The sequence below is a fragment of the Vulpes vulpes genome, unplaced genomic scaffold, assembly GCF_048418805.1.
Source record: "Vulpes vulpes isolate BD-2025 unplaced genomic scaffold, VulVul3 u000000678, whole genome shotgun sequence".
Classification (NCBI taxonomy): Eukaryota; Metazoa; Chordata; class Mammalia; order Carnivora; family Canidae; genus Vulpes; species Vulpes vulpes.
Genome location: NW_027325803.1, coordinates 1309467 through 1325709, shown reverse-complemented (window position 1 = coordinate 1325709; position 16243 = coordinate 1309467). Strand labels below are relative to the sequence as shown.

The following is a 16243-nucleotide window of genomic DNA, read 5'->3' as shown; positions in this document are numbered from 1 at the left end:
GTGCAGGGAGCAGAGAGTCACATAGCGGGGACCGGGGGATAAGGGGCTTCTGGGCCTTTGCAACTCAAAATGTGGTCCAGGGACCAGCAGCATCTGTGGCCGTGACTGCAGTTTATATTATCCCATGCAAATGGATAGCGATCGGTAACAGCCTCCCCCTGTAGTAGATAGTGCTGCAGAACCATCTTTACACGCTTACCCAATAATTTTTTTCAGGGTATATTTTGGAAATGCCATTGCTAGGAGAAGGGGTATGAAAATTTTACATTTCGATACGTTACCAAACTGCCCTTTAGAAAGTTTTACAGTGGGATTTTCTACATCACCGGCCATGGAGTGTGGGTCATGGATAGATTCCAGAGGAGATGCAGGTAGTTTCTGTCTGAAAGTCAAAACCATAACACGGTGCTGTCTCAGAATGTCTATAGGAAAAAAATCCAATTGAATTCAGTTAAAATTATTTTTATTAAACAGCACAGGATTTTAATCCAATATTTTTCATAATACATGTGTATGGTTAAAAAAAATTATGAAATTTATAAAGGGGGCAAAGTCTCTACTCCACTCTGTCCCCGTCTGCTTAATTCCTACCACTTCTCCCTCCCCCCACCCACAGTTAACCACTGTTACCAGTTTGGAATGCCTCCAGAGTTTCTTTGTGAATTATGCACAGATAGGGGTAGATAGCCCTACAAATTCTAATTTTCCCCCTTTTAGCCAAAAAGGTAACATACCTATGTGAACTATTCCTGCTCCCAATAGATTGCTTCTGTAAGATTCCTAGGTGTGCTCATTGGGAATCTGCGTAGCAAAAGTATTCTTTGCCCATTGGGAACACACTCAAAACTGTATTCTTCCTAAACCTGAGTGTAGCTTGCTTCTGGCTTGGACTTCTACTACCAGAATGAGTTTCTGTTTCCAGCAGATTCCTCCAACAGAAGGACATTAGAATTTGGATTTCCTTGTTTGTTAAGATTCAGATTTAGTGGCTTTTTATATATTTATTGCCTATTCTTGTTTCTTCATTTGTGAATTGCCTATTTAGGTCCTTTGCCTGTTTGGTTTTTTTCTTCAAGAAATTAGTTCCTAATTTTTTTTTAAAGATTTCATTTATTTATTCTTGAGAGACACAGAGAGAGAGAAGCAGGCTCCATGCAATCCTTAATTTCAAGAGCCAGCAACGGTGCAAACGTTTTCTCCTGTTGACTTTTGCCATGTCATTTCCTATGTGGGATTGTGTTTTAAGTTTTTTGTTTTATAGAATCCAGTTCATCAGTCTTCCTGTATGGTGTCCTGCTTTGATCATACTGGGAAAGATTTTCTTCCCATGCCAACGTTAAAAATATTTTCTTATATCCTGTGTTAATAATCCTGTGGTTTTATGTTTATAATTGAATCTTTAATTCATAAGGAATCAATTTTTCTGCATGGTATAAAGTAGGATTCCTCACTTTGCTTTTCTCTCCCAACTGGAATGTTGGTTCTCTCAACAACTTTTATTGAATAATCCACTCTTGCCTTCATCTCACATGCCCTATACTAAATGCTCAAGCAATCATGGGTATGTTTGTAAAAATCTGTTCTGTGCTGATGATCTATTTCTCTGCTAATCCTTACTGTCCTAGGGAATCTAGTAGCTTCATGTTTGATAGGGCAAATTCCCATTCTTCTTCAGAAGCAATTTTACTTTTTTTTTTTTTTTAAGATTTTATTTATTTATTCATGAGAGACACACAGAGAGAGGCAGAGACATAGGCAGAGGGAGAAGCAGGGTCCATGCAGGTAGCCCAATGGGGGACTTGATCCTAGGACTCCAGGATCACGCCCTGGGCCAAAGGCAGATGCTCAACTGCTGAGCCACCCAGGCGTCCCAAATTTTGCTTTTCTTATGTTTTTACAGTTGATGCCGTTTCAGAACTTATATATTCACTGGGATTTTGAATGAAATTGTATTAAATCTGGGGAGAGTTGGCCTCATCTCTGGTTATATCTTTCTTTATACTTTTATGGACATACCTCTTGAACTTTTAAGTTGTAGTTAAATTTATAATATTTGGGCAACCCAGGTGGCTCAGCGGTTTAGCGCCGCCTTCAGCCCAGGGCGTGATCCTAGAGACCTGGGATCGAGTCCCACATCAGTCTCCCTGCATGGAGCCTGCTTCTCCCTCTGCCTGTGTCTCTGCCTCTCTCTTTCTGTCTCTCATGAATTAAAAAAATAATAAAAAAATAAAAATATATATATAATATTTAATGAGCCTGTGAATAAAATCTTTTCCATTATTATTTCTAGCTGGTGATCATTAACATCCTTTAATCCCCCTAATTTATGTATTATATTAGCCATTTGAGCTCTTTTATTTTTGTAAGCTTTTCCAATTGATTCTTCTGAATTTCTTAGGTAAACAATTCAACAATCCACAAGTAATACAAAACTTTATTGTCTCCAAAATTTACACGTATTACCTCCTTGTAGCTTTGTTTTGTTGTTTCTCATAGCTAAAACCATCAGAGCAATATTGAATGGTGAAAGGAAGTGGTTAGAAAGGCAACTTAAAAAAAAAAAATTTAAAAGAAAAAGAAACTTCATCTTATTCCTAGCTTTCATGAGAGAGTTTTTTTCTTATATATGATGCTATTTATTATTGCTTTCCTTAGGTAACTTTACAAAATCACATTTAGAAAGTTGCCTCCCACTTCTAGCTTACTAAGAGTTTTTTGTTTTACTATTTTGTTTTATTTTTAACTCAGGAATGGGTGTTCTTTGGGATTCTATGAAGGTGTCCTTATACCTTTCATTGTGGTGAATTATATAGCAATGTGTTTCTTTATGTTGAGCCTTTTTTTTTTTTTTAATTCCCAGGAGGAAAAATGCTATTTGGTCATGATATACTATTATTTTAATTCATAGCTGGATTTCATTCAATGCTATTTTACTTAGGCTATTATCTGTATTTACAAATGTGATCAATTTTTATGAGTATGTATGATTTCTTTCAAGGTTTTTGACCCATTTTATACTGTTCTCCATCAGTGAATTTGTAAGCTTTTTTTTTTTTCAAAGATTTTAGTTATTTATTCATGAGAGACACAGAGAGAGAGAGAGGCAGAGACACAGGCAGAGAGAGAAGCAGGCTCCCTGCAGGGAGCCTGATGTGGGACGTGATCCTGGGATTTGCTTAGCACAATGCCTGGCACGTATTATGTACTAAGTCAATGTTAAAATCCTAGTCCTATAATTTCTCTGCTCTGCTCTAGAACAGCTAAAGAACATACGTAGTTTGAGCTTATAGAAGTTTCTTGAAAAATTACCTGGAACTGGTGCTTTTTTTTGAAGAGTAGATTTTCTTTTCTTTTTTTTTTTTTTTTTAAGATTTTATTTATTTATTCATGAGAGACGCAGAGAGAGAGGCTGAGGGAGAAGCAGGCTCCACACAGGAAGCCTGATGCAGGACTCCATCCCTGGACTCCAGGATCACACCCTGGGCTGAAGGTGGCACTGAACCCTAAGCCATCCGGGCTGCCCCCCCTTTCTTTTTTTTTTTTTAAATATTTTATTTATTTATTTATGAGAAACACACAGACTGAGAGAGAGAGAGAGGCAGAGACACAGGCAGAGGGAGAAGCAGGCTCCATGCATGAAGCCCGATGTGGGACTCGATCCTGGGACTCCAGGATCACACCCTGGACCAAAGGCAGGCGCCAAACCGCTGAGCCACCCAGGGATCCCCAGTCCCCCCTTTTCTTTTCTTTTTTCTTTTCTTTTCTTTTCTTTTCTTTTCTTTTCTTTTCTTTTCTTTTCTTTTCTTTTCTTTCTTTTCTTTCCTTTCCTTTCCTTTCTTTTCTTTTCTTTTCTTTTCTTTTCTTTTCTTTTCTTTTCTTTCTTTTCTTTTCTTTTAATATTTTATTTATTTATTTATTCATGAGAGACCACTCCATCCATTGATGCTGAGTTGATTTCGGACCCAGGTTGGGGAGCAGCACCAGAGGTGGCTTTGAACTTAGAACTCAGCCTGGCAGTATCTGCCTTGGGGCTGATATTACCACCTCCATGGAGTACATTTTTTTCAGCCTACTTCCTCCTATGTGTTAGGCCATCTGCTAGGGGACTAGAGTGTAAATACAGACAGATACAGTCGTGGCGCTCTGTGAGGTCATAGTGTGGTAGAAAAACCAGATCTGCAACTAACCACCAAGGCTGTAAGGCCAACAGGAAACCTGCTCACCCTGAGCTTGAATAATTTCGCACTATCCTCTACCTTACACTTTCCCTTGCTAGTTAGTATCCCTGCTTGGCACAGGGCTGAGTGTGTGCTCAGTCCGTTGTTAAGGGCAAAAAGGAGAGGAGCACAGGCACAAAGTGAGTCATCTTAGAAAAGACATTGGCTGGGGAAGGTAGCCTCCAAGAGGGTGTCACGTTTAGCCTGATGTGTAAGAAAGAGAAATGGTGTGGGGGCAGGGTGGAGTGGGCCGGGCAGCAGGTACAAAGGCAGAGGCACTAGTGAGTCTGTTGCATTTCAGGAATTGCAAAGTAAAGGGTATGCCTGAAGGCAGGCGCTGGAAGGGGGAGCTGGAGACAGACATGGGGGAGCCTGGTGATAGGACTCTAGCGTATCATTTCTGGAACATAGAATGCTCCTTTTTCACTCAGTTTACTCTTGTTTTACCAGAGAAATGGCGCCTTTTTCACTCAGTTTACTCTTGTTTTACCAGAGAAATGGCCTATAGAATGTACTCTGAAGGGGACCCTAGCGGGGGCTCTGTTCAAAGCCACTGATGGGTGTTAAGGCAAAGGGTGGGAGGATTAGATTCTCTCTCTGCGCTGTGGTTCTGTAAAGCGGTACGTTTGGGAGATGGGAGGTGAGTGTTTGTTTCTTTGGCTGCATGCTTCTTTGCATTTCATCCCATTCCACAAAGAATTTGAAGAGATTGACCACCATAGTGTTGGGTTTACGTGTTATCTAGCAAAGACTGAAACAAAGAATCAGCACCAGGGAAAAAGGAGCCCCATTAGGAGACTGAGGCCATGGTCCAGGTGGGGGCGAGGCCTGCAAGAATGTGGAGATGGAAGGCTGGGGAAAATGCCCAAATCTCACACTTCCAGGGCCTGCCTAACCTGGAGGGAGGTCCAGGTGGCTGCCAGCCTCTCCATTGTGTGTATTTGGGAGGGATGGGGAATGTCTTCCACCCAAGAGTAATATAGGTCTAGGAGAGCACCCACATCTGGGTCTCAGATCCCAAAGCATGGCCAGATGGGGTGGGGGAATTAATCCAGGGCCATCAAAGCTTATAGACAGAAAGTGTTTGGATTAGTTGAGTGGAAAAAACAAAAGACCTATTAATCCAGTTTGAAAGGTGTGATGAGATCATAAATTGGGGAGAGGGTTTCTGAGACTTGAAGTTGGGATGATTCACAACGGGTCAAGGAGAAGCAGGCTGGACAGCCCAGGGGAAAGATTCAGGGCAGAGGTGGGCAGCATGCAGTGGCAGAGCTGGTGGCAAGGAAGCGAAGGGCATCTAGCTGAGAAGGATATGGAAAAGACTCAGAGTGTCAGGGCCCTTGTAGGGTCAAGGCTTGGAGGAGGAAGGCCAGATACCTTAGGTGCCAACTCTGGGGAGCCCCCCTGACCTCCTGAACCAAGCAAGTGCCTCCTGAGAGTTTGCACCATAGCTGTGTAAGTTGCACCTTCCTGGGGATTGAATGATTGTACTGGGATTGAAAGCTGGCCCAGGAGCACCGCACGAACGGGGTGAAGGCTGCTGCTCCCAGGAGTTCGGGCACAGTCAAATTACCCATTTTTTTTTCCTATGAACTCACCCAGGGGACTTGTTTTCATAGCCAAGAGCAACTGCTTTTCCTTTCATGGTGGCAGGTGGGGTGGGGGATGGGGGGGTAGAGCTGGAAGGTAGATTTAGTTGAATGTGTGGATGAAGGGACATGGGAGCTATGCCTCAAAGAATCTTGTCTGTATAAGTTACAACTGAAACAAATGTGTGAATTAGTAACAAATGTTTAGTTAGAGGCATAAGCAAAAATGAATGAATGGCCTATGGGAGGAGTGAATAGGATTGTGGCTGGCTTCTGACCCTACTTGATTAGATATTCAAATTGTGTCACCAGGACCTATTTTCCCCGTATTTCTTGTGATGTGGCTTTCCTCCAAGCTCTATTCACAGAAGGATTTCTCCCTGTCGCTTGCCAGATGATTACAGCAGCTCCAGAGGCCCTTGTTAGACCCCGTCATCCTCAAATCCAGTGGGAGAGAGTAAGAATCTCTTCCCAAATTCTAAGCCTAGTTTGAGTGTGTTTCGATTGGATCAGATACCTGTCTGTGCAGGGGACAGGTTCGAAGCCAGCCTCAAGTGAAGCTCCCCAACCCCTTGGAACCTGGGCAGTCCCTTTCCATCAGGAAGCTTTCCCTCTTCCTATATAGGCAGAGAATGGGCTCTTCTGGTAGGAGGATCCCCCTTATTAATATAACAGTATTTTCCTTCTTTGAGCTCTTTTTCTTGGGTTGTCGCCTTAATTCTCACACCTTCTTGAAAGATGAGGAGCAGAGGATTGTTCCCATTGTATAAGTGAGGCAAGAGGCCAGTGCATTAATGGGAGCTAACCCAAATAGAAGATCTTGTCTGAGCCAAGGCCCAAATGGGTGCAGGGTTTCCCGACTGCAAAGCCTCACGTGGCACTGCTGGCCTCTACATTCAGACAGTCCTCAATTAACAACCAGGCTGAATTGCAAAAAAGGGATTCTGCAAGTTGCTTGTTCAGAACTCAGAGTGTTTCCCCCCTCAGAAGTGGATTATTAAAAAGAAGCATGCTATTTAAACAATAATAAATTTAATTTTCCTTGACTTTAACAGAAGAAAAAGATACTGAAGTAAGATTGGACTTACTAAACTTCAAAGAAATATTTCTTCATCTTAAAATGTTTCCTAAAATAGGGCACCTGGGTGGCTCAGTGGTTGAGTGTCTGCCTTTGGCTCGGGTTATGATCCTGGGGTCCCGGGATCAAGTTCCATATCGGGCTCTGCGCAGAAAGTCTGCCTCTCCCTCTGCCTACATCTCTGCCTCTTTGTCAGTGTTTCTCATAAATAAATGAATATATTATTTTAAAAAATAAATATATTCTTTTAAAAAAATAAATATATTTTTTTAAAAAAAGTTTCCTAAGATATCTAAGAGTAAGCAAAAAAAAAATTGCTAATACATTAAGAGGTTAGAGTCATTGTAGTTTGCTTTAAATGAAACAGTTCCATTTTTAGACAATCGTGATAGGGTCTGCTGGAAAAGAGCACCATGGCCCATTCCCATCTACCTATCTTGGTTCTATGTTAAGATGGCTCTCCTGCATGACCCTGGGCCTTGTACTCTAGCATTCCTTCTTGCAAATTCTTTATTTTGATCCACTTCTTAATTGGATGGATGTTGTCAATAAGTTGTCTCAATTCCCAGGATCTCTTGGCATTGAAAATGTCTATCGGTTGCTGTTGAATGATATCTTAGCTGGGTATAATATACCTGGGTCATACTGTTGCCTGTAGAATTCTATAGACTTTGATACATTGTCTTTCAGCATCAAATGTTCATGAGGAGAGTCCTGAGACCAAATGTATTTGCTTTTTCTGTCTTGAGACTTAAAGACATTTTCATTCTTGAAGTTTATTAATTTAACCAAAGTGTCTTCATGTTGAGCATTTTGTATCAGATTATTCTAGAACCTGGCAGGTTTCTTCAATCTAAAAATTCCTTTTATTTCAGAGTACCTGGGTGGCTCAGTTTGTTATACATTTGACTCTGTTTCAGTTTAGGTCATGACCTCAGGTTGGTGAGATTGAGCCCCATTTAGCACTCTGAATCAGCATGGAATCTACTTGGGATTCTTTCTCACTCCCCCTCTGCTCCTCCCCTTGCTCATGCATTCTCTCTCTCCCTCTATGTCAAATAAATTAATAAATAAAATCTTAGAAAATAAAATAATAAAAATTAAAATTCTTATTACTTATTATTTACATTATTTCAGTGAAACTTTTTTCTTCTTCCTCTTTTTCCCTCTTCCTTTTCTTTTTTTTAAAGATTTTTTTTTAAGATTTTATTTATTCATGAAAGACAAAGAGAAAGAGAGAGAGAGAGGCAGAGACACAGGCAGAGGAAGAAGCAGGCTCCATGCATGGAGCTCAACGTGGAACTCCATCCCAGGTCCCCAGGATCACAACCTGGGCCAAAGGTGGCGCTAAACCGCTGAGCCACCCAGGCTTCCCCCCTTTCTTTTCCTTCTCATTTTCCTCTATCACTGTTAGTATTACAAGCTTTAATTTTTTGTTTCCAGGTTTTTCCAACTCATAATCTTAATAGTATTATTTCACTTGGGGGAAACTGATTTGATGACCACTGAATGAGTAATGAAGTTCAGAACCACAGTATACATTCAGAGTTACATAAAATCATTTTATACACATTGTGATAAACGTACTTGAGATTATCAGAATTGTTTGTCACATATAAGGAGTTACTGCCAGTTTTCTACTTTACGAGATTCTATTAACATTTAATGATTAACCTTAGCTGTTGAATTTTGTAACAAATTTCTACTTTGGCATCTTTTACAGTTTGGATTTGTTCTGCCAAAGCTGAAATTTGGAGAAGTATTTCAAGATTAGTATGGCTAAGTAGAAGAGCTGCCTCTTTATACCATATGTCACTTAACTAATACAGTGTTAAGTTATCGTTAACCTAATCATCAAATAATGTTTTCTCATTCATGGCTTTAATTGATTGTTTTAGCTATTTCTGTCTCTTTTGCCATCTCCTTTACTGAAATTAGATTGATTTAAAGATATATTTATTTATTTTAGAGAGAGAGAGAGAGAGCAGGAGAGAGCATGTGCACATGGAGAGGGAGGGAGAGAGAAGACTCCCTGCTGAGTGTGGAGCCCAATGGCAGGGCTTGATCTTGCTACCCTGAGACCATGGCCTGAGCCAAAACCAAGATTAGATGCCCAACCGACAGAGCCCCACAGGCACCCCAAATTAGATTAGACTTTTTTTTTTTAATATTTTACTTATTTATTCATGAGAGACAGAGAGAGAGAGAGAGGCAGAGACACAGGCAGAGGGAGAAGCAGGCTCCATGCAGGGATCCTGATATGGGACTTGATCCAGGAACTTTGGGATTTCATTCTGAGCGGAGGGCAGATGCTCAACTGCTGAGCCACCCAGGTGTCCCTAGCTTAGACTTAAATAATTTGACAATCACTATACTTACCTATGTGATAAGCCTTGTCCTGGTGTCTTGCAACATTTCCTGGCACCTAAGTTCCTGTTTTATCAATGTTCACTGGTATTCAATACTGTATAACTGTAGTGCATTTTTATAAAACTCAGTGAATTCCCCTAAGTTATCTATCATTGTTCCAAAAATTGAATCTCTTATTAACATATGACTTATGTGATGATTTAAAAATTGTCTTGCAGTTGATACTGTTTCAACTGTATTTCTGAGGGGCATCGTTGTAGTCATCTCAGCGTATGATGGTCATTGCATTTTAGAAATATCATGTTGGTGGCCACTGGGAAGGGTTGATTGGAGAGACCAGAGGCAGGGAGGTCTTAGGGGACAGCACCAAAGGAGATAAGTCATTACTGAGGCAAGAACAAAGGTTATTGCAATGGGAACTGATGAGACAAATATAATAACCAGGATTCCACCTTGAGCACTTTTACATCCTAGCACCACACCTGCACGTAGTAGGTACTTAATAAATCTTTTTTGAGTAAATGAAAGGAATCAACAAGAATTAATGATGAGTTGTTGAAGTTGTGGTGGGGGGTGTATCTGGCATTCCCCTTGGTCTCTGGCTTGCCTGGCCTTTCAATGGTAGTGCCATTAACTGCCATATATAGGGCAGTGGTGTGGCCAAGAGAACACTGTCCACCAGGGGTATGGTCCTCTGACTTGGGAGCAGGGACTGTAGAGAAAAGAGTGGGGAGGGAAAGCACAAACTTCCTCTTTGTCATTCTTGGGTGTGGGGTCGGCATAAGATGGCCATGTGAGACAGACAAGGCTTTCTCCTCTCACCTTTCCTTGCTGCTTCTTTTCTAGTATCTTCCTCCCTGAGCCCTCGGGTTCCCCCACCTTTGTAACCACCTTCTCAACCAAAGAATGGGTGGAAGAGGGGAGGTCAAAAGGAATAGTGCTTTTACTCTCAGTGTCCCAGGCTCTGTACTTACCCAGGTCCACTCCTGGCTTCAGAAATCTCTCCTCAACTCTGTCCCCCCCGCAGATTTCAGGAAACCAGTCCTGATTAAATGCATTCATACTCCTGTGGAAATGACTGACGGATCCCTTTTACTTGCCCTATAGCTAATAATTTGAGTTTCCAAGGGAGGCTGCTCCTTCTTCTGCTCCACCAAAGTGAAAGCTCCCTACTATTCTTGTGGAGGTGAAGGTGCTAGAGGAGAGAGTTTTGCAGTTGCCATTCAGGCAAGCCGGGCCCTGCCCCAGAGTCCTGCTTTGGGGCCAGCTCTCCTGCGCAGGTCCCACTTTCATAGGATTTTTGCTTCCTGCATTTCCAAGCTACCCTGTTCCCTAGAACAGCAGAAGTGGTAGGTATGCCGCCCTGGTCCCAGCAGGAGATGTGGCCTGGCTGCAGTAGGAAGGAGGGCAGCCTGGAGACCATGCTCAATGTGATGTTTCCTACTGTTTGAGGTTGAGGGCTTTGCCCACCCAAAGGAGGGCTCTCCCAGCCATATGTACATGTGTAGTTAATGCCTCCCCTTCTTACATGGCTCCAGAATGTCCACTGCGGAGCTGGCTCTGTGCAGCTGACTTCACATAGACCAGCCCCCATTTGTCCTTGCAAGAGTCTATGAGAGGCATCGTTATTTATCCCCATTTTTAGACAGGGAAGTAAAGACTCTAAGAAAGTCATTTGCTCAAGTCCTTTTTTTTTTTTTTTTAAGATTTTATTTATTTATTCATGATAGACAGAGAGAGAGAGAGAGAGAGAGAGAGGCAGAGACCCAGGCAGAGGGAGAAGCAGGCTCCATGCAGGGAACCCGACGTGGGACTTGATCCCTGGTCTTTAGGATCGCGCCCTGGGCCAAAGGCAGGTGCTAAACCGCTGTGCCACCCAGGGATCCCTGCTCAAGTCCTTGTAGCTAGAAATGAAAAGGGCCCAGATTCAGGCCCAAAGCTGTCCTCTACCCTTCCTGCTGTCACGTAGCCTCTGGCAGAGCAATGTAGACATAGGCAGCTTTCGGATGGGGACACCGAGAACCCAGGAGACCTGTTGAGGCTTTTATTTTATTTATTTTATTTTATTTTACTTTATTTTATTTTATTTATTTTTCAGTTTCCAAGTGTACTGGTCCAGGAGGGGAGCAGTTAGGAGAGGAGGAGCGAAGAATAGTGTGTCCATCGGGTCCCTGCTGGCCGAGTGGGGGGGGCCCAGTCACGTTGAGCCCCCCAGGGCAGCACAGCTGCCTGCCTCAGTGTCCCAGGGCTAGAGAAGGACGAGGGTGCTCTGCTGGCCCCAGCAGATCTGCCCACTCAGACCTCGCCGTCCTCGAGCACGTTCGGGAGCAGGCAATGGGGATGTCCCAGAAAGAGCTGCTCCCAGAGCACGGCTCCCCCGGCATCTCCCGCAGTGCCCTGCTTGCTGCACAGGCCCCTGGTGCCAGGACCACCGGCTGGGGCTCCCCCCCCACCCCCACCCCCGTTTCCGTAGTAGCCGAGGACAGCTGCCTTGTCTGCTCAGGCCGGCGGGGAGGTTAAAGCCGCTGTGCAGGTGGCCCCCTGCGGGTGCCCTCTCCAGGGAGGACAGGCTGGCCGCGTCTGTGGTCCGAAGGTGGGCCGCCAGCTCGCCTCGGCCCGGGCGCCCCGCTCTTGCTTGGCTGCAGGTGGTCGGTGAGCGTGGCCAGAGGGTCCACGTGCTGAGGCCCAGCCACGTGCCCCCTTCCTTGCCTTCCTCCATGTGAGGCCCACTGAGGACCTTCTTGTCCCCTGGAAGTCAGCTAACCTGGACGGTCTGTGGTAAAATTCATCCCTGTTGGCCCCAGGACGAGCCTGTATGCATTTTTGGAAACAGGACGAGGATCGAACTTAAGGAAGATGATGCACATGGATCCCTGAGAGCAGCTTTGTTCACACGGGGTCACTAGTCGCCTCTGCTGCCACCAACGTGAGGCTTTTATTAAAATATTAACAACATGGGCACCTGGATGGCTCAGTGGTTGAGTGTCGGCCTTTGGCTCAGGGCGTGATCCTAGAGTCCTGGGATCGAGTCCCACATTGAGCTCCCCACAGGGAGCCTGCTTCTCCCTCTGCCTATGCCTCTGCCTCTCTCTCATCAATAAACAAATTTAAGGGATCCCTGGGTGGCGCAGCGGTTTGGCGCCTGCCTTTGGCCCAGGGCGCGATCCTGGAGACCGGGGATCGAATCCCACGTCGGGCTCCCAGTGCATGGAGCCTGCTTCTCCCTCTGCCTGTGTCTCTGCCTCTCTCTCTCTCTGTGTGACTATCATAAATAAATAATTAAAAAAAAATTTTTTTTTAAATAAAAAATAAATAAATTTAAAAATCGTTTAAAAAATGAAAAAAAGGGCAGCCGGGGTGGCTCAGCATGTAGCGCCACCTTCAGCCCAGGGCCTGATCCTGGAGACCTGGTATCGAGTCCCACGTCGGGCTCCCTGCATGGAGCCTGCTTCTCCCTCTGCCTGTGTCTCTGCCTCTCTCTCTCTCTCTGTGACTATCATAAATAAATAATAAAAAAAAAAAAATTAAAAAAAAATAAATAAATTTAAAAATCGTTTAAAAAATGTAAAAAAGGGCAGCGGGGTGGCTCAGCGTGTAGCGCCACCTTCAGCCCAGGGCCTGATCCTGGAGACCTGGTATCGAGTCCCACGTCGGGCTCCCTGCATGGAGCCTGCTTCTCCCTCTGCCTGTGTCTCTGCCTCTCTCTCTATCTCTCTCTCTCTCATTAATAAATAAATCTTTAAAAATCTTTAAAAAAATAAAAAATGAAAAAAATATTAACAACGTAGTCAGTTCACTGAACAGTCATAAATGGATAAGCGAAACAACCCATCTCAGGGAAGAAGAGGAAGAGCTTTGTAATTCCCAGATGGAATGTTTTTTGAGGTCTCCATTGCCTTCTATTTAAAGCCCAAACTCCTTCACTTTGAAGTGATTATGGAAATTTTTGGAAGATCTAAATAGATGAAAAGGGGGAGGGAGGGAGAAAGAGAAAGAAGTGACTAACTCCCATCAATGTAGACTGTTTTCTTTCCCTCTTGGGATCTCTATAATCATCTAAACCAAAATGAACAGTGTGTGGCATTCCGTAACTTGCTTTTCTCATGATAGACAGTTGTGAATGCCTTTCCAGAAAATATGTAGTTTTGAATTTTTAGGTAGTCGCATCCGTTGATTGTATGATTTCTTCCATTTCTTCAGAGGTTATAAGGTCTTTACCATCATAAGTAAACAGTCAACTAGCATATCGTTAGGGTTCATCTTTAATTCCGTGACCCATCATAAATGTGTTGAAGTGTGATATATGAAGCAAGCTCTAACTTACTTTTTGCCCCTGGGTAGCCAGTTTTCTCGATTCCAGTTGCTGAATGGAATTGTTTAATGTCCTTTAGTGTGGGATGCTTTCTGTATTCCATAAAATATCACATTATTATAGATGCCAGGGCCTATTTCAGGACTACCTAGTCTGTTCTGCTCATCTTTCTCATTACTCTGAGACTAGCTCCACACATACTCTTCTTTTTTTAAAATATTTATTTATTTATTTGAGAGAGAGACAGACAGATAGCATGTGCTTTGGGGAAGGGGTAGAGGGAGAGGGCGAGAATATTAAGCAGACTTCACGCCCAGTACGGAGCCCGACATGGGGCTCGATCCCACGACCCTGAGATCATGACCTGAGCCAAAACCAACAGCCGGACGCTTAACCAACTGAGCCACCCAGGTGCCCCCACATGTACTCTCTTTTTTTTTTTTTTTAAAGATTTATTTATTTATTTATTCAGAGAGAGCAAGAGAGAGGCAGAGACACAGGCAGAGGGAGAAGCAGGCTCCATGCAGGAAGCCCGACGTGGGACTCGATCCCGGATCTCCAGGATCACACCCTGGGCTGCAGGCAGCGCTAAACCGCCGCGCCACCGGGGCTGCCCCACATGTACTCTCTTAATGGACATTCTGTCCTATGTTATCTGGCAGAGAAAATTCCCGTTCCTGACACTGGCTTCCCCAAAATTTCTTAACTATTTGATCTGTTTATTCCATCCTGTGAAATGTAGAATCAGTCAGTACAGTTTCAAAATCTCATCTGTGATTTGATTAAAATTCCCTTAACCCTTTATATTAACTTGAGAAGAATTGATAATCATTAATATTTAGCCTCCTCCATTGGGACCTGGGTACATCTTCCTGTTTTTTAGATTTTTCTCAGTAGTTTTGTCTTTTTTTCCATATGTATACTTTTTGCTATAATTACGTCTACAGTTTGTTTGGGGTTTTTTTTTAAGCATTTGCAAATTGCTGTTTGTGAATGAGAGCATCGAAATTTTTTTCCATGTCTCTTTTCATCTGAATTGCTAGGCTAGAATTAAGTGATTTTCGACTCTTAATTCTGGAATATTTCAGCCACTTTCTGGAGCAACTTCTTATTAATTCTATGCTGTTTTAGTTCATTCTTTTGAGTAATCCAGGAGCAAATAACTGTCATTTTGCTTCAGAGCTATTATCTATGTCTAAGTTCTGGTTTTTGTCATGGAGCTCCTTGTGGGCATGTGCCCACCTCACCTTGCCTTCCGCAAAGTGCCAAGCACACAGGTTCTGCTCAGTGAGGGTCCCTTGAATGAGGGTGAAGGAATCTTAGGCCAAGGAAGTCCTGGTCCCGGGGGGCAGCCCGTTGATGGGCCACTCCAATTTATGGTCTGCACCTCGGTCTTATCAGAAGGCTGGGAGCTTTCAGACCCAGGGAGTCTGATGCAGGCCAACCACCTCACGGAAACCTGCTGCCAATTGTCTGCTTCTGTCCAGTGGTGGGGGCAGTGGCCACTTGCCCTAGGAGGACCCATTTAGGGGAGATGGGGCTTCAGAGTAAGGCCCTAGCAGAGACTGGGGTCAACCCAGAAAGTCTTGCTCTACCGCCAGCCAGACTACCCTAGGTGTACAGGGAGAAGCAGGCTCCCAGTGGGGAGCCTGATGTGGGACTCGATCCCTGGCCCAGATCACACCCTGAGCCGGAGGCAGATGCTCAACTGCTGAGCCACCAAGGTAGCTCTGGAACATTCTTCCTAAGAAAGGGAGGCTGAGTTCAGACTCAGCCCTTCCCAGGGTCCAAAGCAGGGAAAGTGACAGCAAGCTTTAGTTCTCTATTTCTGCACACTATGTGGTTGCCCACATTGACTTGTGTTCTCTTCTTTCATTTAGAAAATAGGCATCCGGGATCCCTGGGTGGTGCAGCGGTTTGGCGCCTGCCTTTAGCCCAGGGCGCGATCCTGGAGACCCGGGATCGAATCCCATGTCGGGCTCCCGGTGCATGGAGCCCGCTTCTCCCTCTGCCTGTGTCTCTGCCTCTCTCTCTCTCTCTCTCTCTCTCTGTGACTATCATAAATAAATTTAAAAATTTTTTAAAAAAAAAAAGAAAAGAAAATAGGCATCCATTCACAAGGTTCAAACATGAAAGCAGTCAAAAGATTTCATTAGAACAATTGTTTTTAAATGTACGCTCTACCCCCAGTGTGGGGCTTGAATTCAAAACCCCGAGATCAAGAGTCTCACGTTCAACTGACTGAGCCAGCCAGGCACCCCAAATATAAAAACCATTTAAAGGACTTAACAGTGAAATGTCTCATTCCACCTCCGCCCTGCCCCACCCAGAACCACTTTTATCAACTTGTGTGTCCTTCTAAAATGTCTTTTGGTAGATATAACCAAATATGAGTATAGTCTTTTTTAAAAAAATTATTCATGAGAGACAGAGAGAGGCAGAGACATAGGTAGAGGGAGAAGCAGGCTCTCTGCGGGGAGCCCACTGCGGGATTCGATCCCAGGACCCCAGGATCATGACCTGAGCCAAAGGCAGATGCTCAGCCACTGAGCCACCCAGGGGCCCCTGAATATAGTCTTGATATGGAAGAGCTAGGTTCTTGTCTCACAGAGTCGAAGAATGAATGTCGTGGACAAACAGAGAGTGAGTAAAGTGATAGAAGGTTATTAAGCCAAGA

General features: G+C 43.9%; 1 protein-coding gene across 12 annotated transcripts in view; it reads left to right on the top strand.

Moving 5' to 3' along the window:
• Positions 1–16243, top strand: part of PML (PML nuclear body scaffold) — a 46177-nt gene that overhangs the window by 3281 nt on the left and 26653 nt on the right. The window lies entirely within an intron of this gene.